This window comes from Nanorana parkeri, unplaced genomic scaffold, assembly GCF_000935625.1.
Source record: "Nanorana parkeri isolate BGI_ZX_2015 unplaced genomic scaffold, ASM93562v1 scaffold397, whole genome shotgun sequence".
Taxonomy (NCBI): domain Eukaryota; kingdom Metazoa; phylum Chordata; class Amphibia; order Anura; family Dicroglossidae; genus Nanorana; species Nanorana parkeri.
In genome coordinates, this window is record NW_017306665.1 from 344,433 (window position 1) to 370,412 (window position 25,980).

General features: G+C 45.1%; 1 protein-coding gene across 2 annotated transcripts in view; it reads left to right on the top strand.

Annotated features, from left to right (window-relative positions):
* Positions 1 to 25,980, top strand: part of NSMCE2 (NSE2/MMS21 homolog, SMC5-SMC6 complex SUMO ligase) — a 204,637-nt gene that overhangs the window by 14,656 nt on the left and 164,001 nt on the right. The gene's annotated exons all lie outside the window — the stretch shown is intronic.

Consider the following 25,980-nt stretch of genomic DNA (forward strand, 5'->3'; position numbering starts at 1 on the left):
TATTCACTGTGGTGTATATGAGCCCCAATGGGAATGGTCTTCTCTTTGTTACTTTTATACATACTTCCTGGGTATCCTGATTTTTGGGGCAGCGGATACCTTTACCATGCTCTCGCACTGTTCTGTTCAGCTCTCAGATTGGAGTCATTGTAAATACACAGTACCTCCGGATATAGGGGAGCTTGTGAGCTACTCCTCCCATGGTGCAATGCTCAGGACCAGATCACAAGGCCCAGGCTCTATTATCTGGGTTGGGGTACGAGACCCTTCTGTGTGTCTGAAAATATAGAGCGGGTAACACGGTTCGCAATGAGTCTATTGGCTGCGGATTTGTGTAAGAATTCAGTGTATAATGTGAGAATTACATCACTTAGTCTAGCCATTTCTCTACTACAATGTGAGAAGCACCAAGAGGAGGAATCGTATGATATATGAATCATAGAAAGTGACATACATGCCTGTTTTTGGTCATAACAGCTTATGAGAGTTTATGCGAGGAAAATGAAAACTATTTTATTTGTGTTTTAAAAGCTGATCTTCCACAGATCTGACCAAAACTATTATAGAAATGTAGACACAAAAACATGGAAAGGAGGGTAAGGGGAGGCTAAGATTTAACTGTTACGGTGTGATGGAGAATTATATCCTCCCATAGCCTTAGAAGTCTATGGAAGTGTCCCTCTTCTGAGCTCTGTCCCTCAATGGACTCAGAGAAAAAAGGATTTTGTTCTTACAGTAAAACCTTTTTCTCTATCGTCCATTGAGGGACACAGCTCTGGATAATTCAAGATGTAGGGTTATGCCGCTGCCTCTAGGACTCTATCGTCCATTGAGGGACACGGCTCTGAAGAATTCTGAGACGTAGGGTTATGCTTCTGTCCACTCCTCCTAGAGGCAGCGGCATAACCCCATGTCTTAAATTATCCAGAGCTGTGTCCCTCAATAGACTCCGGGTAAGGCTGGCCATACACTGATGGATTTTTTTTCATTAAACCCGCGGACTGAATGAAAAAAATAGACCCAATTCCTCCATCAACACTGTGTGTCGATCATGGAATCCCGCTGTTTACGTTGTATTCTGACAGGTGTTGCCAGCACCTGTCAGAATACCTGACCAGAGCGGGCAGCTCATTGGCTGCCAGCTCTGATCGATGGAAGATTTTCCAACCGGCTCCGTCGATCAGCTAATCGAGGGATGCCGATCGGAAGGGTGCAGACAGCACACACTGTGTGAAATTCGAACAGTGCCTTAAATGATTTTATGGTCCGAACAAAATCCTATTTTTACAACATGACTGTTCCAGGACTGTAACCGAAAAAAATTACGAAGTCGGAGATGTGAAGATGTGTCACCAGCACTCCAAGGTACAAAGAAAATATTGTTTATGGCAATTAACGTCACATAGGTCTAAATTGCCAATGGTTTGGTGCCACGCAGGGTCACTTAGGTCACTATGTTGGCTTGAAGGGACCCTGTGTGTAATTTTGACCTATGTGACATTATTTGCAATTACTGATATTTTCTTTGTGTCTTGGAGTGCTGGTGACTTATCTTCACCTCTTGGGGGTCCTGCACGGCACCATCCGTGGCGGTTACTTTGAGCAGCTGTCTTATCTACACTGGTCATAGCGTTGTGTGGTGTGCAGCAGGCACTTTTAACATTGCGAAGTCTGACACATCTAGTCATCTTGCATTTCCAGGAGCAGGCCTGCAATGGCAGCCCTTGTACTTCTCTCATGACAGTCGTGTTAACTCACTGACCTCCAACAAGTATGCAGATACTTTGCTTTTCCTGGCCAGTAGCTCAAAAAGTATTGAAGCCAAAGGTTCAGGATAACAGACGGCATCATCAGATGATGTCAGCAATGACTACCTTCTTATTGCTCATAGGAAAGGTTAATTTACATAAACACTGTCACTTTTGCCTATTCAGTCACACCCCCAACTCACTGATGTGATTCCACACTGATCCTTCAACCAGAATACCTGGTGTCAACTGATTTCACCAGTATGTGAGCACAGTGCCTGTGCTTAAAGTGATGCTATACTCAGGAGTTAAATCTTAGAAATATATTCAAGTATGAACAAAAATGTATCTTATTTGTGTCATCTCTGAATTGGTGCTGACACTGTCCTTCCTTCTGGAGGGGGGCTACTTTTAGGGCCTGTTCACACGACGTCCGTTTTGTGTGCTGACCGGCTCCGTACACTGCTGCCCTCAAAATGCATCCCAATGTATCCCTATGTGTTTTATGGGCTCCAGTTCTCACGTGCGCAGTCCGTTCAGCTTACGACAGAAAAAATACTGCATGTCACATTTTGTCAGGTCCGGAAACGGTCAGGAAACGCAAACGCGTCCAAAACGCATCAAAAACGCACTGCACTGCAGCTAACATACTAACAGCCCCACTCGAGCAAAAAAAAAAAACTTGAACGCATCAAAAAAGCGGCCAAAACGTGGCAAAAACGCACTGCATCAGTCTGCAGATCCGCACCTGATCAGGACCTGATATCATGTGAACAGGCCCTTATTCCCCATGGTCCCTGTGTGTGTTGTAAAGTAGTCACCGCTCCAACCTCACTCCCGTGATGGACTACAATCTCAAATTAAATTTGTTTTCAGATTGGAGTCCATCATGGTATTGAGCTTGGAGCGGGAGGTGCCGTTCATTTTAATGGCACCCCAAACGCTCCTCCCACACACCGTGTGACCGCCCACACTGGAACGAACGGTAACCGCAATGCCGTGCGTTCCAGTGCAGTGCAATTGCAAAGAAATTGCGTATGCAGTGTGGCAGTGCGTGGCAATGCCACTGTGTAATCTCCCTTCCTGTGTCCAGATTCTGAATGGCCAGTGCATGCTGACGGCACAGGTGTGCACAGCCTTTAAAATAAAGGTGTTGGGAAGGGCTCAGGGCTCCACCCAGGAGTCAGAGTGGAGTCCAGTGCAGCAGGGTGCTGCGGATTGAAAAAAACCCCAGTGTGCAGGTAAGCACACGACTTAAGGTGCCCATACACCTTGCGATTATTGTACAAAATCCCGCAATCGTACGATAATCGCAAGGTGTATGGAAGGCGTGTGACCGTTTCTACTGTGGGGTCGTACGTCTTTTGTCTAACAAGCATGTTTTGAAAACCCGCCGAGAATCGTGTAATTTTCGGCGGGTTTGTGGCGTGCTCGGGAGACAAATGCCGAAAGGGGCCGGTGTGCGCAAGCGCACACTTGCCCGTTCAGCATTGCAGTCATCGGAAGCCCGCCCCTCGGGGCCGGGCTTTCAATGATCGCAAGTACGATCTGCCTGTCCAAGATGGGCAGATCGTACAGTTTTTAACTAGCGTACAACCATTGCAAGACAAAAGTCTTGTGATGGTTGTAAGGTGTATGGGCACCTTTAGGCTGTCTGGAGGAACAGACAGAGGTCTGGGACCGGAGCAGCGGTGCTGCGATTGTAAGGCCAGGAGGCTGGATGGGCATGTGCTGCCAAGGAATGCTAAAGAACCCCTGCAAGGGTAATTGCTTTATGTTTGCAAACTTTGGTTTAATAAAAGTGGGCAAGGAAGCCCTTAAATGAAGATTGGAGCGAGTGGATGTGTCCTCAATGCGCTACTGTTTTGAGCTAATTGTCACAGCAGTTTTTTATTCTAAAGTAAACTTTGTTTGTAACATTGCATTTGTCTATTTAATTTTACATTAAGGATAGTATTTAATTTTTTTATCCGATTAATCAAACAAATAATCGGCCAACTAATCGATTTATGAAAATAATTATTAGTTGCAGCCATAGACCCGATAGATCCTGACTAGAGGAGCTGAGCCTCGGAGAAATGATTATTTTATAGTCTAGTAGGAGAGACAGAGAAGCAGAATATTCATCGTTCCTCTAGAAATCCATCTGTACCTTTTTATAGAAAGAAGATTATATTTGCCGCTATGAGCTTGTTCATTGAATGAATACTGTTAGTGATTGAGTGAGTTGGTGGAAAGTCTAATGATTTACGGAGAATGTCCTGTTCCCTTACAAATGTCAGGGGCGCAGTGTCATGGGAGAGATTGATTGAACGTCTGAGCTAAGCGATATCCATTTACAGTAAAGGAGAACATTTTGAAAGTTACATGTATAGCAGACGCGTCTCTGACTCCCTTTACTGGAAGGTAACTGGAAATTAATATTTTAACTCTGTTAAAGGGGACAGTTCAGTAACTTTACAAAGTGAATATATTTGTGACGTGGCTTTCAATGCAGACTTTAAACTCCAGTCAGGTGATGTTCCTTAGAGATGATGCCATCAGTCTGCTGCAGGCGGGAGGCAGCACCCCAGGAGTGAGCTTGGAGCGGTGGCCACTTTACATCACACACGGGGGCCATGGGGAACAAAAGTAGCCCCCCTCCAGAAGGAAGGACGGTGTCAGCGTGCGTTCCAGTGTGGGCGGCCACACTGTGTGGGAGATGCGTTAGGGGTGCGTATGGCACTGCAACGCACCTCCCGCTCAAAGCTTACTACCATGATGGACTCCAATCTCAATACAAATTTCATTTGAGATTGTAGTCCATCCCGGGAGTGAGGTTGGAGCGGTGACTACTTTACAACACACACAGGGACCACGGGGAATAAAAGTATCCCCCCTCCAGAAGGAAGGACAGTGTCAGCACCAATTCAGAGATGATTTGAGGATCTACAGCCGAGTGCTACACAAATAAGAGACACTTTTGTTAATAGTTCAGGTACTTGAATGTATTTTTAAGATTTAACTCCTGAGTTTAGTGTCACTTTAAAATCTGCAAACAAGAGTTTCTTTTGTTTATGAAGTGAAAACAATTTCTACTATAGTGTGTTTGTAGATCGATAGGCATCTGTCTAGCAAAGGATACAAATTCCACAGAACTATTGGCTGCCTCTCCTCATAAACTGCATCCACCCATCTGCTATCAAAACACCAACTGTCTGACTCTTTGTAATAACTAATGCTCACCATTAGTAATAACATAATCATCACTTGTCTGATCAAATCATTTTTCCTACCATTTTAACTAGAGGTGCACCGAAGTGAACATTTTAGAACTGAAATGAAAGAAAAGTCAGGCCGAAAGTGAAAATGTTTTTTTTTCTAACTTTTTTTAAATTTTTATTTTTTATACACTTTTACATATTCAGTGCGTTCACAGGAGGCTGAGCGGAGAAGAGAGCTCGATCTCTCAGCTAATTCATCCCCCGCAACGCTGGTTGGCCTCCTGTGACGGCGCTAGCTGTCCCCGCCCACACACCGATTTCCTGATCTGTGACAGGAGACTGAGCGAGTGGAGCAGGTAGAAGAGCTCGATCTGACAGCTGACTCTTCCCCTACGCTGCCGGCCCGCCTCCTGTGACAGCACTGGCTGTCTCCGCCCACACACACACACCCCACTCTCCTGATCTGTGATAGGAGGCTGAGCCGACCACTCACAGCGCTCTCCTCCCGCTCACTCGGCCGCCTGTGACTGTTTCTCAGGGCCAGTACTACGGGGATCAGCTGATTCTGCAGAAAACGAAAACAAAACTCTTTTCTTTTTTTTTAAACAATTTTTATTGAATTTTTGGATTTTCCCAGGATGGGAATATCTTTTTCATTGCATAGCTTACATATATGAAAGTTCGAAGGTGCGGTAAAATAACAAAACCTAAACCTAAAATTCCAATGCTGGTTGCCCCATCTACAATAATTAAACGGCCATATAATGCATTATTAGGATGGTGTAGGCAAATCATCAAACACTATACAGGGTTATTCACAAAAGGGTGAAGGGTTTGGGGAAGTCAGGAGAAGGGAAGAATCTAGGACAACATAGCTGATTTGGAAAAATTCTCCAATTCAGCTAACATTCCAGTTCAGCTATGTTGTCCTAGATTGTTCCCTTCTCCAAACTCTTCTCCCTTTTGTGAATAACCCTGTATATGACATTAGAGCACCTCCAGGACCCCCAAGCTATTTGTCAGTTGGGCCTTCATATACCAAGCAGTGTACTGTATATAAAAGGTTGCATAATTTGGGTCAGCTCCGATCTATCAAAGGTTACAGCCACAGTATTTCCAACGCTTGAAGATCTTTGTTTTCAGTACATTGACGTGCAGTTCAGTCTCCAGTTTTTTCCCGAAGGAATAAGATTCTCAGTTCCGTTATAATAGCTGACATTGACGGTGTGGAGGAAGCATTGTAGGAATGCATGATACATCGTGGAGCAGCAAGTAGGCACAGGTGCATCCATTCCTTCCCTTTATGAGACATGCACTGAGGTTCCAAAGCTGAGTAAACTGGGGCACTGAACAAATACTACAGTGGGGATAGTTGTGGCGCCCACTGCAGAACCGTTTTGATATACGAGGCAACGTGTGTCCAGAATTGTACCAGAGAAGGACGTGTCCAAAGACAATGAGCCAGTGAGGGGCGGGATTGTCCGCACTTAGGGCACAATGTAACCAGGGGCTGATTTGTTGCAACAGCCGGGAGGAAATCTGCAACATAAGCGTGATGCATTATTTTGAATTGTGTCTCCCTCCAGTTCTCATTGACAACAATTCTGCGCACCAAGTGGTACCCTTCGATGACTAAAAATTATAAACATCAAGAAGCAGCGTCCATTGTAAGTGATGTCATCAGCATTTGAAATAGATGAAAAGCCTTTTGACTTTAATATCACTTTACGTTTTATTTTGCCTGGAGTTCTTGTTTAAAGGAGAACTATGGGGTAAGTGTTTTTCCCAAGTAATCTTCCAGGACAGCATCTGAGAGATAGTCTCCTCCCACCTGAAACAGGAAACACATCACATACACCAAATAAAAGGGCACTTGCCCCCATCATACCTCAGTTATTTGTGTTTCCTCGGCCTAACAGGAGCATGGGAGCACTACAGAAATATGACGGATATTTTTGTTGTTTTCTGGATAGGCCTGCATGCACGTGGCAGGGGCCTGCCGCCCTGGTATCTCCTTCCTTTGGGGCCAGTGGGCTTGGAGATACCTGGGTAAGATCCCTAGGGCAGTCCCCATCCTGTCCTACCCTTAGGGGTGAATTGGCCCTGAGGTGTCTCTCTCTTTTAAGAGGGCAACCATCCTCCTTTTGTGATGGCTCCAGTGGAGCTTTTCCCAGCTAGCAGGGGTTACAGCTGCCTTCTTGGGGGACTCTGGCGGTCTGATGTGTGCACTCGCAAGGCTTTCAGTTAGCGCTGAATGTGTAGCCGCCGGTCTGTTGGGATCACACCCCACCTTGCCGTTTTTCGTTACTCACGGTTGTGTAGTGGCAGCAGGGAGCCTCGCGCCATTGCAGGTTGTTTCTTTGCGGCCGCCTCGAGCAGAGGCTCGTGGGGCTAAGGCGCACAGCAGTGACGTCCTAAGGGTCATGGGAGGACACAAACTAGCGTCCTCCCATGACCCACTGTTGAGATCCACCCAGTTGCCTGATTGACAGCTGGCTCTGCCTATCCAGAGGCAGAGCCAGCTGTACCCGCCCCTCCCCCGTCAGTTCCACCAGTCAACGCTGGAGGATCGGACAGGGGAGGAGGGGAATCCCTGCAGGGAGCCGTGAGTGACAGTATGTGTTAACTCGCTTCCCGATCTATTGAGCCGACGTGTGACAGTTTCAATGTCACACGTCGGCTCGAACTATGAGGTTGAGTGAAAATCACTTGCCTCATAGTTCTCCTTTAAAGGGTCTCAGCACTTTACTTCTTGCACAGTTTATTCCGCTCTCTAACCCTTACCTAGTAGTCACTACAGACGTTGGATCCGTAGATCAGCTATGCCTCATAGCCTATGACATCTTGTGTGGCTCTTCTGTCATCTTCATTACCCCAGTGGGCTGCAGTGTAATGCGCATGTGTGGCCCTTTTCTCCATAGACAATACTAGGGGAGCTGTCTGCTTGTAAATCTGCAAGATGGTATCTCCATTTTGTCTGTGATGGTTCTCATTCATCCCGGTCATGGTAAACAAAATAAGTCAAGGCAACTGGACCTGCTGTATTTTTCTTGAAGACGTTTCACTGGACATCCAACCAGCTTTCTCAAATCCGAATGACTTGTACAACAATTCTCTGGGAATAAATCTGGTGAATGTTGTTTCAATCCACGTAAACTGTTAGTCACGACCAGGTGTTGATTGCATTTGCATAATGGGAGCTAGGAGGTGATAATAACCTGCCCAGAGAGAGGTGTTAAAACCGCATTGTAGGATTGCAGCATTGTAACATGTGGCAGACAATAGATGGTCTGGACGACCAGTGAAACGTCTTCAAGAAAAGTTGCCTTGACTTATTTTTTTTTAACCGATATCTCCATTTTGGTGCTTATGGCACTGCTGGTTGTCTCTGACTTTAATAATATGAATCACTGGCCTGGGACAAGCACACACACTCCTGATCTACGTACTTGTTCTAGGTCATTGGTTCAGAAAGTATTGAAGTCATTGGAGCAGATGACAGGAAACTAGTATTTGGAAGATCAGGTTAGCAATGGCAGCCTCCATATTTCATAGGCAATGATTTCCTTTAAATCATGACTATTTATCTCTGTAGTTGTATGAACCATTTCCTTCCGCCTTGTCTTTCTGGTGCCCATTATGGTATGGTGTTGTGTAACCTCTGTGCCTAATTTCAGACCGAAATGTGTTAAAGCAATTCTGGAAGCTGAGGCTGTGATTTTGAGCAATGCTGCAAATGAACTAGTGACTCACAGCCTCTTATTATTTCAATCCTGCTGCTCACTTGCCGATATAACGGGATGATTAACAGTAATAACAGACCTTATCCGTGGGACCAATCTGAATCACAGTTGTTCACTTCCTTATTGCCGTTCTTGTGGCCAAAACATATTTATATTGGTAGAAGCCAGGTGAAATCTCCTGCAGCATGCTGAAAATGCAAAGGGGGCTTTGGTGTCAAGTTGGTTGTATGATTCCCCATCCCTGGTCATAGTGGTGATATTGGGCTGGTCATGACCTGGTAAAGGTGGTATTAATGTCGTGGCCATTTCTTGTTTTCATTGTTGGTCGGCATGACTGTTACCTGGCTGTTTATGCTTTTGGCTGCAGCTTTATTCATTCCCTGTTTACACTGGCAGTTGCTTCCTGCTTTCAGTTGTGGTCATTCTCTTGTTCTCAAATTGAAGGTAGACGTTAGAGGCCACAAAATTGGTTTTGATACAATATTTGATACAATACCTAAAAGTAAAGTAAAAATATTTAATACAAAATGAATAAATACAAATATAAAAAAATTGAAAAAGTTCATCAAAAAATCAATAAAAATATTTAAAATAAATTGAAAAAGTTAAAATTAAAAACATTCTTGGTTTCGGACTGACATATTTTTTTTACATTTAGGTTTCGTTTTTTAAATTTTTATTTCGGTGCACCTCTAGTTAAAGCCTTAAATGTCATTCCTCCACCAGGTACCCAACACGGTCCCACCAAGTCTACACATGTTGGGAGGACCACTTTATATATGGCAGAATCGCTGCCATCCATTCTGGCCCGCAGTTGACTTTTGTTGACAAACGTATGATCAGCTATTCCTGTAATTCAGCATCCGTTGGTAATCGCAGGGTAATTATTCTAAATAGTGCATTGTTTTCTTCCCCTAACTTATAATTTACACTTCTTTTCCACTCTGCTAAGCCACTTTCACTGAATGAAGCAGTTTGTAGGGGCTTAGTGTTGTTGGTGGGGAGACGTGTTGTGTGGCCTCTTAGGTCTCCCCCGTTGTGTGTTTTTGAACTAGCTCTGCTGATGAAATCATTGCGGCTTTCTCTGATTCATTCCCAGTACATTTTTCCTTGTACTGCTCATCACACTAACAAATGCTTCTATCTCCACTTGGTAATTAGCGCTCAGAAAATCCGGTGCATGGGAAACCTGCACAGATGGAACAGAGAATAATCTTTTCATAAAAGAACGGTCTTTCTGTGCGTCTGCACTCGCATCGGGTAGAGGCTTCCAGGCACTGGCTGCGGCTGCTACAACAGTGTGATGAGATGCAGACGTGCTGTTCAATATGAAGGACACACCCTTTAATATTGGGGAAAATACTGAACTTTATAGTGCTGGGAAATGTTATCCTATTGTGAAGTGAACTTATTAAAATTCAAACGTTTGCATAAGTCAGGGCACATGTCCACATTATATAATCACATCATTATTCTGAGTGAAAAAAGTAATCTATCTGTGTGTTAGGCCTCATTCAGATGGGCGGCAAGAGGGCAGTAAGAAGAGGCTATTGATGTGCGTTTTGGCTGTCGAGCTAAAATAGCGTTTGCTGAGTCCTGTATACAGGCCGCAGGGCTTTAGGTCGCATACTTAGAACAGCATGACGCATTTAGCAGGTGGTGCCGCTTGCCAAACATCAAAATTGCAATTAACCAGACCATGCTGCAACCGCATGGGCATGTGGCTGCAACGCAATATAGCAATAGAAAATTCCCATTGGGATAAAAACCCAGCATTCACGAAGTGGCATTATCTCCTCCTGAATGCCGGGCAGACGCTGCTCTACCACTGTCTGAAAAGCAATCCACCATGGATTGGTTTACAAAGTGTTGGTAAAGCATTAAAATTAGAGATGCTCCGCTACTTACCCCCAATACCGTAACTTCCGGTCAGCGGGAGATTTCCTCTGACTGGCAGTGGGGCATGCTGGCTTGGTGAGTGCGCTGGGAAACTTTTGCTGTTGTACTGTTTAAAGCCCTTCCATGTGCACCTTGCTGTAAAGCTGGTGACGAATTGATGAGTGCGTTTTGCCATTTGTTTTTGCTTGACTATCAAAATCTCTGACCCGTCTAGATAGCCGACTGGTGATGTCATCCAGCAGTAGCAGATTCAGACTAGATGGTGCTAGAGCGCGTGCGCCAGCATTAGAGTCCTCATTGGGTTATCAAGCTCCCGTCACTGCGCTTGCGTGGCTTCACAATCCCCATCAAGTTCTCCAACCCTGTCATCGTGCCTGTGCGGTCACCCAAAAGCGTGGCCACCCGATGGCAAAACATGTAATCTCTTAGCATGTTGTGCCGTCGGATGGGCGTGAGGGCAAACTAGGGCTATTTGGAGGACTTGATTCTGCTGTTCAGTGACCGCGCAGGAGCAATGATGTGGGATTGGAGAACATGATGGGGATTGTGAAGCTGCGCAGGCGCAGTGACGGGAGTTTGCTAACTTGATGAGGACTCTGACAGCAACGCGGCTGGCACACGCACACCGGCGCCATCTTGTCTATATCTCCTACTGGCAAATCACCAGATGTGACGTCATCAGTCGGAGATCTTGAGGAGTTGGAGCTTTCGACCGAACACTGACTTCCCAGCCAATCAGCATGGTGCCGGCTTCCCGGGAAGCTCCATGCTCCGGGAATACCGGTATTAGTATTCGGTATCGGAGAGTTCGGAAAGGTAAGTCTACGTAGGGCATCCCTATGTAAAGTTAATAAAAAAATGCTGTTTCTTAGCTCCTTTGTGACCTTTAAAAAAAAAAAAAAAGCTGGGCTTCCCCAATCTATTGAAAAAGAAAGAAAAAAGAAATGTTCTTATTTGAGTTCCACTAATTCAGTGTTAGGCAGCCTCAGCGTTTCTGCTGCAGTGAAACTACAAATGTCATCATGCCTCTGGCGAGTCATGCTCTCTGGCTGAGTCTTGCAATGCATCATGGGACTTGTAGTTCCACAGCAGCCGGAGTGCTGACGTTGCCTAATCCTGCACAGATTCTTGGCTTGTTTCCACTCACCGACATCTGGAAGCTCATCCATATCTTTATTTTAATCACTGGCTCCCTTTTTTTTGACAAAGGCATAATTTTGTAAATGTTCATTTCAGATCAGGCGGTTGGTTGCCAACAAAGGTTTATGCGTCATGTTCAAGTGAGTAAAAGCCGAACCTGTATTTAGGTGGAAGAAATGAGCAGTTGTGAAATGCACATAGACCGCTCTGCTTCGGATATGGGAGAGCCATGTGTAGCTCTCATTAACATTAGGAAAGTGTCACATGTCTGTCCTGTGACTGCACTGCAAGAGATGTGTAAGTTCCTTGCACAATTCATGAATCAGACTCTCTTCTTGTTGAAGACAAATACATAAAGTGTAACTCCATCCTTCTGTGAGCCTTGAAGGACATTTCCGCCTTTGCGGAGCATTTTAAAAGCACATTATAGCTGGTGGTGTTCTGCTTTGCGCTGTGTTATGTACTATTGCTGGGATTTGTAGTCCTCTATAGCTGTTGGAATTCCGCATTGCGCTGTATAATGTACTATTGCTGGGATTTGTTGTACTCCTCTATAGCTGGTGCTATTCTGCATTGCGCTGTATAATGTACTATTGCTGGGATTTGTAGTCCTCTATAGCTGGTGGAATTCCGCATTGCGCTGTATAATGTATTAACGCTGGGATTTGTAGTCCTCTATGCAGCGCAATGCAGAATACCACCAGCTATAGAGGAATGCTTGTTTTTGCCGAGGTGACAGGAAAAAAAAAAAAGTTGTATGCGCAGCTCTCCCTCCAGTGCCCCTCTTCCCCTGCTGCAGAGATGGCATGTCCCTTGGTGTCCTCACGTACCATACATTGTATTGGACATGATGACTCAAGGATTCCCAGACTGCTGCTGAGGAGGGGGAGAGGTGCTTCAGGGACCGCTCTATGAGCTGGCCGGCTCGGAGGTTTAGTTGATGTTGCCTTTTTTTTGGAGACATGAGCAGTTAACCCTTGCAGTGCAGGGGTAGCCCCACTGCAAGGCTTAGTACAATTTCTGCCCGGAGTTCTTCTTTAAGATGCACAGTGCTTTAGCAAACCAAATGTCATCCAGTTCGGGTTTGGATCTATTATAAATAAAGCTGTACGTTGTTGTCATTTTTTTTTCAATAAGTTTTGCCTAAAAAGGACCTGAAAACTGTGTTCAAGAAAGGCAAACAGCACCCGGAATATGAGGCTCTGCGTCAAGGCCCCGTACAGTGACTCATCAAGCAGACACCACGTTCTAGCTGCCCGACCTAACCCCTCCCCCATCCCCCTCTCACTCAGTCCCACTAACCTCATCCCCTACCCCATCCCTTTCTAGCCCCGCCCCCTCCTGGAATGCCCCTTTTCAGTCAGCCACGACTATACTGAACCCCGATAGGTAGAGGGGATCCTGGACCCCAGCCCGCAACCCCAATCCTGGCCCGAACTTGATACTGAGGCCTCCGGTGGGGTCTCGCATCACCGCCCCTTCAAAGACATTTGGGTGTGGGCCCTGTCAACTGACCCCCCCTCCTATTTGTCATAAGTTTTAGTTATTTGACTTTGTTTGGTTTTGTACCTATGTCTGCAACTTAAGTCGGATCTATGCAACTGATACCATGTATGTTGTTCGTATTTTGACCCTTTTGTGGAACTGTATGTGTACAAAGAAAATGTGGACAATCCTCTTTAAATAAAGAATGTATAAAAAAAGAAAGGCAAACGGAGGGCAAAGCGCTAGTCATCAGTATTGCCTGTAGGCGCCCTGCAGCTGATCTGTTCCCCATAACTGACTTACCATGACTTGTTCTGTACTGCCTCTCTGTTCAGATGTGCTCATCTAGGTGGGGGGGCAGAGCTGTGTTTCCTCATGTCAGAGCTGTCACCCTGATGACTGGTGATCTCGTGACTGGTGGAGATGAATTCAAGAATCAGCAGGAGAGGGGAATGAAGCAAGATTCACAGAACGGATGGCATGGAAGCAGGTGGTGAAATGCCGTGCAGAATTCTCTGCAGCAAGCAGCACATTAGTGACATCACCAAATCTCACTTCACATCTCCTGAGACTAGAATTAGAGGCAGCAGTGCCTGGGATCTCAAACTGCAGATATACAGCTATGAGGTTCAGGGATGCCCAGACACCCCTCACATACCTGGAGAGATATTTTTCAGGTAAAAAGTAAATGTTCAGGGTACTGCTTAGGCACAATTAACATTTCAGGATGTTCAGCATAACATTGCAGATCTTCACTTTTTGACTTCAGTTCCACTTAAAGGGCTTGTTCACACCATGTCCGGTCAATGTCCAGACCAGAACAGTTTGTTCCCGGACCAAAAAAAGCATCCCAACGTATCCCTATGGTATTTCTGGGCTCTGTATACACCAGCGCAGTCCGTTCAAGTCCAGACAAAAAAAACAACCTCATTCTCTCTTGCCTCATGCCTCATTTTCTCTGGTCTGGAACGCACCTGAAATCTAATTTTTGGCTGAAAAAAACTACACCAGAACGCAGTAAAATCGCGACAAAATCGCACTGCCATGCGTTTGCAGATCTGCTCTAGATCTGACATGGTGTGAACATAGCCTTAGAGCAGATAATTCACCCTTCTTAGCCTCCACCTCCATGATTTAAGAAGGGTTAAGTGCTTGTTTGTGTCCAGGTGCTAAAATAACAAAAATATACTCACCCAAAGCGCCAAACTGGCCAGCTGTCACGGCGCTTCCTCCAGCTTGTCTCCTCCTCCCTGCTGCATTGGCATCTTCCTCTGCATTCTCATGTTCTATACACTGTGTATAGACATTGATGATTTACAGGACCTTAGATCAGTGGCGTCACGTGGGGGGGTCACGTGGGGGGTGCGGCCCGCACCCGGGTGACACCATTGGAGGGGTGTCACACCCCTCTGAAAAGTCGGGCGCTCGTTCATGGACCGAACGGCCGACAGTATCAGGAGAGAGGAGGGGACCCGGCGGCATACCTTATCCTGCCGGTTGACTCTCCCCTCCTCTCTCAGATTACTGCCGCGCGTGCTCGATGACGTCATCGCGCATGCGTGTGGTGACGTCACCCGCATGCGCAGTGACGTCTCGGCGGGGTGACACTCGGTTACCGCTCCGGGTGTCACCCAGCCTCGGGACGCCCCTGCCTTAGACCACTGCAGAAGAAGGGGAGAGATGTTGGTAGGACCGGTCTTAGAAGAAGCCGGCTCGGAGCTTTGGGAAAACTGCATTTTTAACTTGACACAAACAAGCACTTAACCCTTTCTTTACAGTGGTGCGGTACAGGTGGGGAATTGCCTGTACCGCAGCTGATTGGGTGGTCTTGTTTGTAGGATCTTGGGTTCGGACCAGGTTTGTTGCAAACCTGAGCTCATCCCTAGCTACAACCAGTCAGGTACCAGCTGTTAGCAGAAGATAAGGATCACCTCCATAGTGTAAAAAAAGATTTTTTATAAATAATAAAAAGAGCTGAAATGTGCTCGCACGCAACCAATGGTAACAGGCTTGTAGTGGTAATATCTGAAGATGGAGATCTCACCACTACAAACCTGTTACCATTGGTTGTTTGTGAATACATTGTATCCGTTTTTATTATTTAATAAAAAAAATATATTTTTTTTTTCCCACTATGGAGGCGTACCTTTTGCTTCTCTTCTGCTAGATATCCAGTTTCCCCGACCCTGTGAGGAGCTGCCCCCGTGCCTCCTGGAGTTCTCCCTCTTACCTCCAAGAACGGTTACATTTGGCACCAGTGGTTGTAATCTTTTACCAGCTGTTAATTGTATTAGGAGTTAGGATAGCAAAACAAAAAACATAAATGGTGCCTTTGTGGTGTCTACACAACAGGTACTCTTTAATGATGACATTAGCTGCGTGGTGAAGAGAGCCTGCGTGCCTATCCCTAACATGGAGCCTCTCCTTCTGGCCTGCTGATCTCACTCTGGCTTTCACACATACTTGAGACATCCCACACTATTGCAACACCCGAGAGCTCAAGCTGAAATGAAAGGGCAGACTCTGGTTGCGTAAGTTAGGTTCCAGTTGTGTAAGCCATCATCATCATCATCATCATCATCTTATTTTGCTGTGTATGATAAATCTAACCCACGCTCTCTGAGCCAATCTTGTATTTGCTCGTCCAGCACCAGAAATGTGTCATAAACATAGTGCTCTGTATTTACACTTCATCTCACTTCTCGGCTATAAAAGTCATGCAAGGCATGTCACGTTACTGACTAATAGCAAGACATTTCTATCTCGCCGGTACCTAGCTGTGTCACTATCATACAGGAGGATTTGTAGGGCAGTCAATCTGTTTCCTGCGCACCTGTTACTTTGCAGCAAGCGAACTGTGAGCCTTGTGTAAAGCTTCCCTCAGAATGGCCTGATCAGGGGCATAACTAGATCATGGGGCCCCATAGCGAAATGTTTATGTGGCCCCTTGGCGACCTTCCTACTGTCAATTATATGAAAGTCAGATAGCAGGAGTTGTCTGTAGTGTCTGCTCTTGTACATCTGACATCAGCACTTCTTGATTGGAAATGTCACAGGGGGTACAAGGTCAGTGTCAACAGCATTGGAGCGCCCTTCCGTTCCCAGGCCCCATAGCAGAGGCCTGGGTTGCTATGGCGATTGTTGTGGCACTGAGGCTGATACTCTGCAAGAGGCTCATTATGGCACAGAAATAGGCCTATGTCACACTATTTATTTTATTATTATTATCGGTATTTATATAGCGCCGACAATTTACGCAGCGCACATTCACATCAGTCCCTGCCCTCCAAGGAGCTTACAATCTAAGGTCTCTATCTCACATGATATATCTCATGCATGCAAGGGCCAATTTAGACATGAGCCTATTAACCTTCCAGCACCTCTTTGGAATGTGGGAGGAAACCGAAGTACCCGGAGGAAACCCATGCAAGCACAGGGATAACATGCAAACTTCTTGTAGATTTGATCCAGGGACCCCTAGTACTACAAGTCAGAAGCACTAACCACTATGCCACTGTGCTGCCCACTATAGCTTCAAGTCACCTTCTAAACCAAAATCAAACAAAGACCCACCAACCATCTAAGTCACTGAGGTCTGCAGCCATAGTACTTATCAGCTGCTGCCAGGCACTATAATAGACCTAAACCTATGAATAACGGTGTGGATTATATAGATTTAGGTCGGTTGTAGTCCATAGCTGCAGGTGATAAGTACTATGGATTAGTCGACTACTAAAATCCCTCGTGTTCATATTGGCCAAGGGGCCACCTAGTACTGTTTGTGGCAAGTGGTTGAAAAAAAGCGGGAAATGACAGGCCACCGTGCAGCCATGAGATATTTGTTCTCTGAATAGAGGATCCTGGACTTTTGGGGTGCCATTCAAAATGAATAGCATTGCACTGCACAGTGGTTTCTGCATTATTGTGCAGTGTGATTTATATAAATAAAGCACGACAATGTGAATCCGGCCTCTGTGTGCATCATGATGCCTGTTGACTTGCATGCAATGTGGATTACTGCATTACTGTGCAATGTGGTTACACACACTGAAGCACAATGATGTGAATCTGCCCTCAGTGTGCATCATGGCATGCATTGGCGTGCATGTAATGTGCAACACAACACGCGCTGGCTTGCGTTTTGATGTGTTTTCATAGATTTCGCCTGATGCATTTTCCAATGAAAACACAAAGGTGTGTTTCCAGCCTGAAGATAGAAGGTGGAACTTTGGAAATCATTCCTTGTTTCCCCTGTGGTCACCTGTGCATGCGGAGGCCTTCATTCATTCTCCAGCAATTGAGAATATTTATTGCACCTGGCCAGCCGCAACAACCTGCTGTCGGATGGGCTCCAGATCCACGTAGATTTACAGACATGTCTGGAATGCTGAAAGCCGATAAACTCGAAGATCTGGCATTTATCCTACTTGGGTGTTTTTTGTCATTCCTGAGCAGCAGAGCTCTCCGCAGTTGTCAGTATGTCTTGTAATTCCAGGCGACAAGCTGCAATCGCTATGTTTTTCTTAAGCCTTTCCTGTGGTAGCACACTTCAGAGCAAATCTTTTCCACATTTCTGGCACCAAACCTACGAGGAAAAAAAAGTTCAAGCAATTAAGTCGTCTTTTTTCGGGAATAGACGGATCGCTTAAAGGCAGGGCAGGAATCCTTAGATAGTAGCCAGTCAGAGCAAACTGTGCGTTAGCAGCTACTTCTGATGATAAACTTTAATGTGTTATTAGTAAGTTAATGTAACATAAAGTTCTTTTTCTGATATACTTATTACTGCTCGTGTTTTGTTTCTGTGCTTCATGCATCAACTTGTAAATGGTTCTTCCAGTGGCCGTCTGTCATGAAGAATTATTAGCATTCTGCATGAAAATGTCAGGCTAATACTTTAAGTACTTGAAGACTGGGGTGTCCTGTCCAGACCATTTTTCAGTATTCAGCACAGAGGTACTTTGACCGACATTTATTCCGTCATGCAATGCTGTACTGAAATTAATATTTTATATAATTTTTTGGGACAGATGGAGCTTTCTTTTGGTGGTATTTATTCACCACTGGGGGTTTTATTTTGTACTATAAAAAGAATCATGTACTCCAATTTTGGGGCAAAAAAATAGTTTTCCCTACGTTACGTTATAAAACATTTGTTACCTTTTTTGGGAAAATATAAAAGATGTGATTGTGTCAGGTAATTCTTTTTTTTTTTTTCTTACACTTAAAAGAGAACTATGGGCCAAGCTTTTTTGGCCATAGTTCTCTTAAGGATCACAGGAGGACATATACTATGTCCTCCTGTGACCCAAAACTCAGCATTGAGCGTGCTATAGCCCGCTATATTCTGATAACGCAGAACCCCGCTGTAGCCGGGATGGATCCCGAGAATGTTGTCGGATCCAACCCGCTGGCTCTCTAGAGGCAGAGTCGGCTGTGCTTGTCCCCTTCCCTGTCTATTCCACCAGTCAGTGCTGGAGGAATAAGGAGGGGAGGGGGGAATCCCTGTGGGGAACAGTGACTGCGGGGAGAAGATTGGGAAATGAACGATCGGCGGTATGTGAGAAATCTGCTTCACCAGCTTATTTTCCAGCTACAGCAACCGGAGAAATGACAGTGAAACCGGAAGCGATGTGATACTTATCACTTCTGGGTACAGTGATCAGAGTAAAAGTGTGCACCATGCAAGCGAACAGGTGGCTCTATAACCGTCCGAACACTTGAATGTAACAGCCTTCATCGGCTGTAAACAATGTGTACGGTTGTGTGCATGAGTGGGGTGGTAGGAAAGGACATTTAAGGTGCCCATACACTGCACGATTCTCATATGAGAATCTCGGGAAATCCCACGATCGTACGAGAATCGTGCAGTGTGAATGAAGACTTGCGACCGTTTCTACTGTACGGTCGCACGTCTTTTGTCTAAGGAGCATGCTAGAAAATCGTACGATTTTCGGCTGGTTTGAACGGTGCTCGGGAAACAAATGCCGAACGGGCCGGTGTGCGAACGCGCACACTGCCCGTTCAGCATTGCAGTCATCGGAAGCCCGCCCCTCGGGGCGGGCTTGAGATGATTGCAAGTACGATCTGCCTGTCCAAGATGGGCAGATCGTACGTTTTTTAAAATTACTTTACAACCATCGCAAGACTAAGGTCTTGCGAAGGTTGTAAAGTGTATGGCCACCTTTAGATATGCCAATCCACCATCATGAGTGAGCCATCCAGCCGTTTTTACAATCAGCTGGACGGCAAGTGGGTACCATGGTTGAAATTAGGGATGCATCGATACTGGTTTTTCGGTATCGAGTACCGATATTTTTTCCGGTACTTGCCGATACCGATACTGGAAGTCCCATTAAGGAAGCCAAGCGGCGTGTAATGTCTCGCTTCCTGATTAGCAGGGAAGCCGTCTCCATGCTTCTCGTCGCTAGGAGAAGTGTAATGACGTGTAATGACGCTGTGTAATGACGCAGCGCCCGGCTTCCTAATTGGCCGGAAAGCCGGCTCCATGCTCCTCGCGTCACGAGTTGACGAGGGAGCATGAAGCCGGCTTCCCGGCCAATCAACCAGGAAGGCAGGCAGCGACTCATTACATGCTTCCTGATTGGCTGGGAAGCCCGCTCCATGCTCATGGAGCAGGCTTCCCGGCCAATCAGGAAGCCGGGCAGTGTATAATGACTTGCTGCCCGGGTTCCTGATACCCGGAAGCACAAGTATCGGGCTAGGTATCGAAGCATTTGGGTGAGTACGAGTACTCACCCAAATCCTCGGCAATCGGCACCGATCGGTGCATCCCTAGTTGAAATACGTACATGTATCCTGCTTTAGGGCTCATATAGATTGTCCTTTTTCACTCAAAAGCATCTGCTTGCATACAGAACACAGCGCTCGACAAAAAAGAAGCTGCATCTGACCTCTAGTTTGCCTGCAGTTGAAATGCACCTCCATAGGACCTGTTGCATCCAAAGAAACACAATGTTAAAAACATTAAACAGACTTTGAACAGTCATCTACACTACTGCGTTAAAGTCAGTAGGAATCTGCTGACCTGTATTTGGCCTGTCAGAGGATTTGTAAGGTCTTATTTACACAGGCCTTGTTTTCCTGTTGAAACACAGGCCAGTAAATTCCCATTGACTTCATTGGAGTAGTGTAGATGAACATTCAGAAGCTTTGTTTGATCTCCTTTTGTATTGTTGTTTTTCTCATGATGTAGCTTGGCCAATTAAGGTGCATTTGGATTACAGGCAAAATAGGTCAAACAAAGCCTTTTCCTGCCAAATACTGCATTTTGCATTTGAAAGAAATGTGTAATGAGCAGCGCTGTGGTCGAATAATTAAGGCTACTTTTGACATGAAAAGTCCATCTACGCAAGCCCTAGTTTTGGCCAACAATTTTTGTAGTGGTACACCTCTGCAAGCCAGTTGGATTACTCTTCTGCTACCTGGTTTTTCATGACAGTTTCCTAGGTCAGCTCAGAGGGGATTAGGTCTATTCACAGTTGAGGGCTGGAGGAGCAGAAAAAAGAACCATAGGAATTAGGGATGTCCCGATGCCACTTTTTCAGGCCCAAGTACAAGTATTTCTCCTCATGTACTTGCCGATACCAATTACCGATACTTTTTCTTAAAGGGACAGGTGACTTTAAATGATCCATAGTACAACTACATGTTCTTTACTATGGATCATGATTTAACCCATTTATGTTAGCAGCGGAGAATTGTAACTCTATTGCTGGAGTGTAGTGGAGGTATGTGCTGTGTATGTATGTGTGTGTGTGTATATATATATATATTACACACGTCCAGTACACTATAGCAATAGATTTACAGCCAGCCCCGTCCCAGCTTCCCTCACTCACAGTTTCACGCCGATCCCTGTTGCCTCTCGTAGTCATCGCTGGGCAGGATTGCTGCATCGCGTCTCGGTGCTCAGCTTGTGGGAGGCGCTCACAATTCTGCCCTGCTAACATGAATAGGTTAAAACATGATCCGCAGTAATAGAATTACAATTTTCCCTTGCTAACATGAATAGGTTAAATCATGAGCCATAGTACATAACATGTAGTTGTACTACGGATAATTTAACCCATTCATGTTAGCAGGGGATCATTGTTAATCTAATGCTGCATTGTACGGGTCATTTGTGCTGTATATGTACACTGCACTGCTAACATGAATGGATTAAATGATCTGTATGTAGCCCTGTACTATGGATCATTTAACCCATTCATGTTAGCAGGGGATCATTGTTAATCTAATGCTGCATTGTACGGGTCATTTGTGCTGTATATGTACAGTACATATAGATATACAATTCTGCACTGCTAACATGAATGGGTTAAATGATCCATAGTACAGGGCTACATACAGATCATTTAATCCATTCATGTTAGCAGAGTATAATTGTAAATGTATTATCTGCCCTGTATGAGCAGTGTGTACACTATATGTATACTCTATATGTAGTACATATTAGGGCTGCAACAACTAATCGACATAATCGATTATTGAAAAAGTTGTCAACTTTTTCAATAATCGATTAATCGGCTTCCAATCAGAAAGAAAAAACCAGTGCAAGCTTCGGCACTAGGCATCGGGGCATTTTGACAAGTACCAGTACTTGTCAAAATGCCTTTTATCGGGCCCGATTCCGATGCTGGCATCGGTATCGGGACATCTCTAATAGGAATGTAAATACTTGAACTTGAAAATGAATTAAAGCTAAGCTCCGGGAAGAAAAAAATAATTTGATTTAATTAGATATACACCGATAAGCCATAACATTATGACCACTGAGAGGTGAAGTTAATAATGTTGATTATCTGGTTACAATGGCACCTGGAAGTAGGTGGCATATATTCAACAGCAATATTAGGCAGCAAGTGAACATTTTGCGGCTTTGACAAGGGCCAAATTGTGATGGGTAGACAACTGGGTCAGAACAACTCCAAAACTGCAGCTCTTGTGGGATGTTCTAAGCCTGCAGTGATCATGACCTACCGAAAGTGGTCCAAGGAAGGAAAACTGGTGAACCAGAGACAGGGTCATGAGCGGCCAAGGCTCATTGATGCACGCGTGGAGCAAAGGCTGATCTATGTAGTCCAATCCAATAGAAGTGCTACTCTCGCTCAAACTGCTGTAAAATGTTACGCCGATTCCAATAGAAAGGTGTCTGAACATACAGTGCATCGCAGTTTGTTGTGTATGGGGCCACGTAGGCGCACAATGGTCAGGGTGACCAAGCTGACCGCCCACCGCCAAAAGCCAGATACCACAGCATTCCGGCAGCGGTCTAGTGGTGTCCATGCCTTAATGGGCCAGTTTTGGCTTGTCGGGAAGCTAAATGCAGCCTAAAAACATCTCAGAGCAAAATAAAATGTACCCACCTTGTGTGTCCTGTAGTGACATGGGGGTCTGCAGGAGGAACCATTGAGCCCTTTTTTCTCTGCGCGGTGGTCAGATCCTAAATGCTGCATAGAGCAGATCCTAAATGCTGCATAGAGCAGGGGCCACAGATTGTTGCGGTTTCTGTAAATTGTTTGAATGACGTTGGGTGTCATTCAATCTGGAAGAAGAACAGCGCAACATCAAGCACCAGAGGTTGGTGGGTAGCAGGTAAAACATTTTTTTGCAGAACACACCCAAGCTGCAATTGGACTTTTAACGTGACAAAGCCACGTGTGCTTACAGTTCTTGCCGAATTTATAAGTTCAGTGGGACTTAAACATCTCTGGAATTAACAGAAATCAAGTAACAACGAATCATTTCTACAGCAGAAGTATACTGCTCGCGTCTGATGTCTACACGTACAACTGAAACTTTGTTTTTGGTACATCACTGGCGATATTAATGACAGGCTGTACATCGCCCGTGGTGTTAAGGGATACTGGGAACATTCATTCCCAGAATTGATATTTTTTGTTCAAACACAGCGTGCTCATGTTCCTGTGATCTGCGTTATACATTTCCTAGAAGAATGCACAATCAGGTGCACGTTATGCCGATCCTAACTGTTAACATATGTTTTTTCCATTCGTTCCAGATGGAAACCTGCTAGAGGCATGGCGTTCGCCCAGATTTGAATTCCTGCCTCTTAAGAATTTTGTTTTTGTAGTAGTAGTAGTAGTATTGGGGTGCTTTTTAAGGCTTTTTTTTTAGCATATACAGACACATTCATATCAGCTCTGGCCCTCAAAGAAGTTTGCTATTTAATGTTCTTAAATATCTCAATTTGTGAATAAACCAATTAAATGAGTGGTGTTTTCAGCTTTTTGGTAGAAACTGATAATTCTGCAGAAAACCAGTGCAAACATGGTATTAACATACAACCTTCATGCAGGTAGTGTATCAGATTGATTTTAAGACCAGGACCCAGAGCTGCAAAACAATAAAGCCAACCACTGAGCATTGAGTAACTTTAAGTAAAGTAGTTTAAACAGATAAACACACAGGTGACCTACATGCAGATTTAGTGTTCGACTTAAATTTTTTTGCAGCCGATTTGTTACTCTGACACGTTTTCCATACTGCACAGCCAGACATTCCAACAGTTTTCTGGTTAAGCAATCCAGCTTCCTTTTGTTATCTCTTGTTTCCAGCCATCTCATTGGACAAGGAATTTGCCATCATCCCCTTCTTCCAGTGAGCTACCCAGGATGCAGTATTGTTAAAGTCAGGTAACATAAAAGATCAAGATTAGACTCCCTGCAATAGAAAAGCTCTACCTTTCCAGCAGCCCAAGTGTCCTACCTCCCCCTCTGCACCAGCGCTGATGCCTCCAAAAGTATCTTCGGCTTTCAGTACTTCCAGGGTAGACCCTACGCCTGTGCCGCAATGCCACACGTTGTGACTCCTGTCATCTGATCTCTACATCACTTCTGGAAGTGTCAGATGCCTGTGCCTCTTTCCATGTACCATGGTTCCATCCAATGACTCCTATATCACTGCCAAGTCCTGCAGTGATGTAGGAGTCATTGGATGGAACCATGGTGCATGGAAAGAGGCAAAGGCATTTGACACTCCCAGAAGTGTCAAATGCCCAAGAAAAAGACTAAAGATGAAGCAGTGGAGTGGAGGCGAGGTAGGCCACACGGGTCACTGGATAGCTAAGGTTAAGAGATCTTCTTTTATGTCATCTTGATCTTTTTGTTACCTGACAGGGATGACATTTACTTTATATTTGTTATATTTTTCCTTTCACATAGCATAACTTTAAAAAAAAGTTTTACCCTCATCTTTTAAATGACAACAAAGACACCTTTAGAAATGTTTAGTAATGACAATCTACAAACACATACTTCTTGATAATTGGCGGCTTTATATTCTTTCCCTCCCCATTTTTCTTACAGTGCCCATTTTTTTTAAAACTAAGGGCAGATGACTAGATCTCCCTTTACTTCCTGGAGCTCTGACAAATGTGACTAGGACGTGTGACAATACACATCATCTCAGGGGAGGAAAATGCCTTTTCGCTGAGATCTCATGAGATTTCCCAGCAATGATTTGCTGATGTAACCTTACCAGGATGTAACGCTTGGTCACATTACATCACTAATGCCCAAGAGGACCAGGAAGTGGAAAAACAATAATTGTAATTAAAAGAAAAATCCGTATGTTGAGCTAATGAATGTAAGATGATTTTATATCAGCATGCAGTGCTGCTAAGGTGATTTTTACTTGAAGGGGCTGATGGTCCGCTTTAGAAATTTTAGATGCTCATTTCTGGAAACTGGAAAATCCTGCTTGGTTCTGACTGTTTGAGGGGATGGGAAATGTTGTTTGCCAAAATGAACCCTGTGTGTACTGAGCTGGCAGATTTCATTATCATTTGTAAACCAGATGAGCGGGATGGTCTGTCCTAACACGGGGTTAAAGATCTCGAGGAATGTCAAACTTCCTTAAGTTAGAACTTAGACAAAAAAAAAAAAACTGTCCCCTTATCCGCCATCTATTCTAACAACTTAAGGTGCCCATACACTGTACGATTCTCGTACGAGAATAGCGAGAAATCCCGCGATCGTACGAGAATCGTACAGTGTATGGAAGGCGTGCGACCGTTTCTACTGTACGGTCGCACGTCTTTTGTCGAACCAGCATGCTCGAAAACCCGCCGAGAATCATACGATTGTCGGCGGGTTTCTAGCCTGCTCGTTCGATAGCTGTGGCACGGGCCGGTGTGCGCGTGCGCACGCGCACACTGCCCGTTCTGCATTGCGGTCATCGGAAGCCCGCCCCTCAGCGGGGCAGGCTTTCGATGATCGCAAGTACGATCTGCCCGTCCAAGGTGGGCAGATCGTACGAGCGTTCAATAAGCATACGACCATCGCAAGACAAAAGTCTTGCGATGGTCGTAAGGTGTATGGGCACCTTAAGAGCTGTCTGTAGAGTCCTATGTATAAACCTGCTCCAAACAAAAGGAAAGGTAAGAAATATATTTTTTCTAAAATATTTTAGGTATGCGGATGTGAATAGAAACAAAAACATATAGTGAAGGTTTTTTCAAATTTGACTGCAAAAGGGGAAAAACACTTATGGGGCGCTTTCACGCCAGTTGCAGTGCATTCTGGCCAGAACGCACTGCCTCGCATCGCAGCCGGCTCACTTTTTAGTGGGGCAGGATTGGGCGTGGCGGGCCATTGAAGGGAATAGCGCCGTAGCCACACCCTCCGGCCGTAATGCCACCGCCCACATGGGATTGCAAGGCCCATCGTGTTCACTTCAATGACCCGCCATGCCCCCTCCTGCCCCACTAAAAAGTGAGCC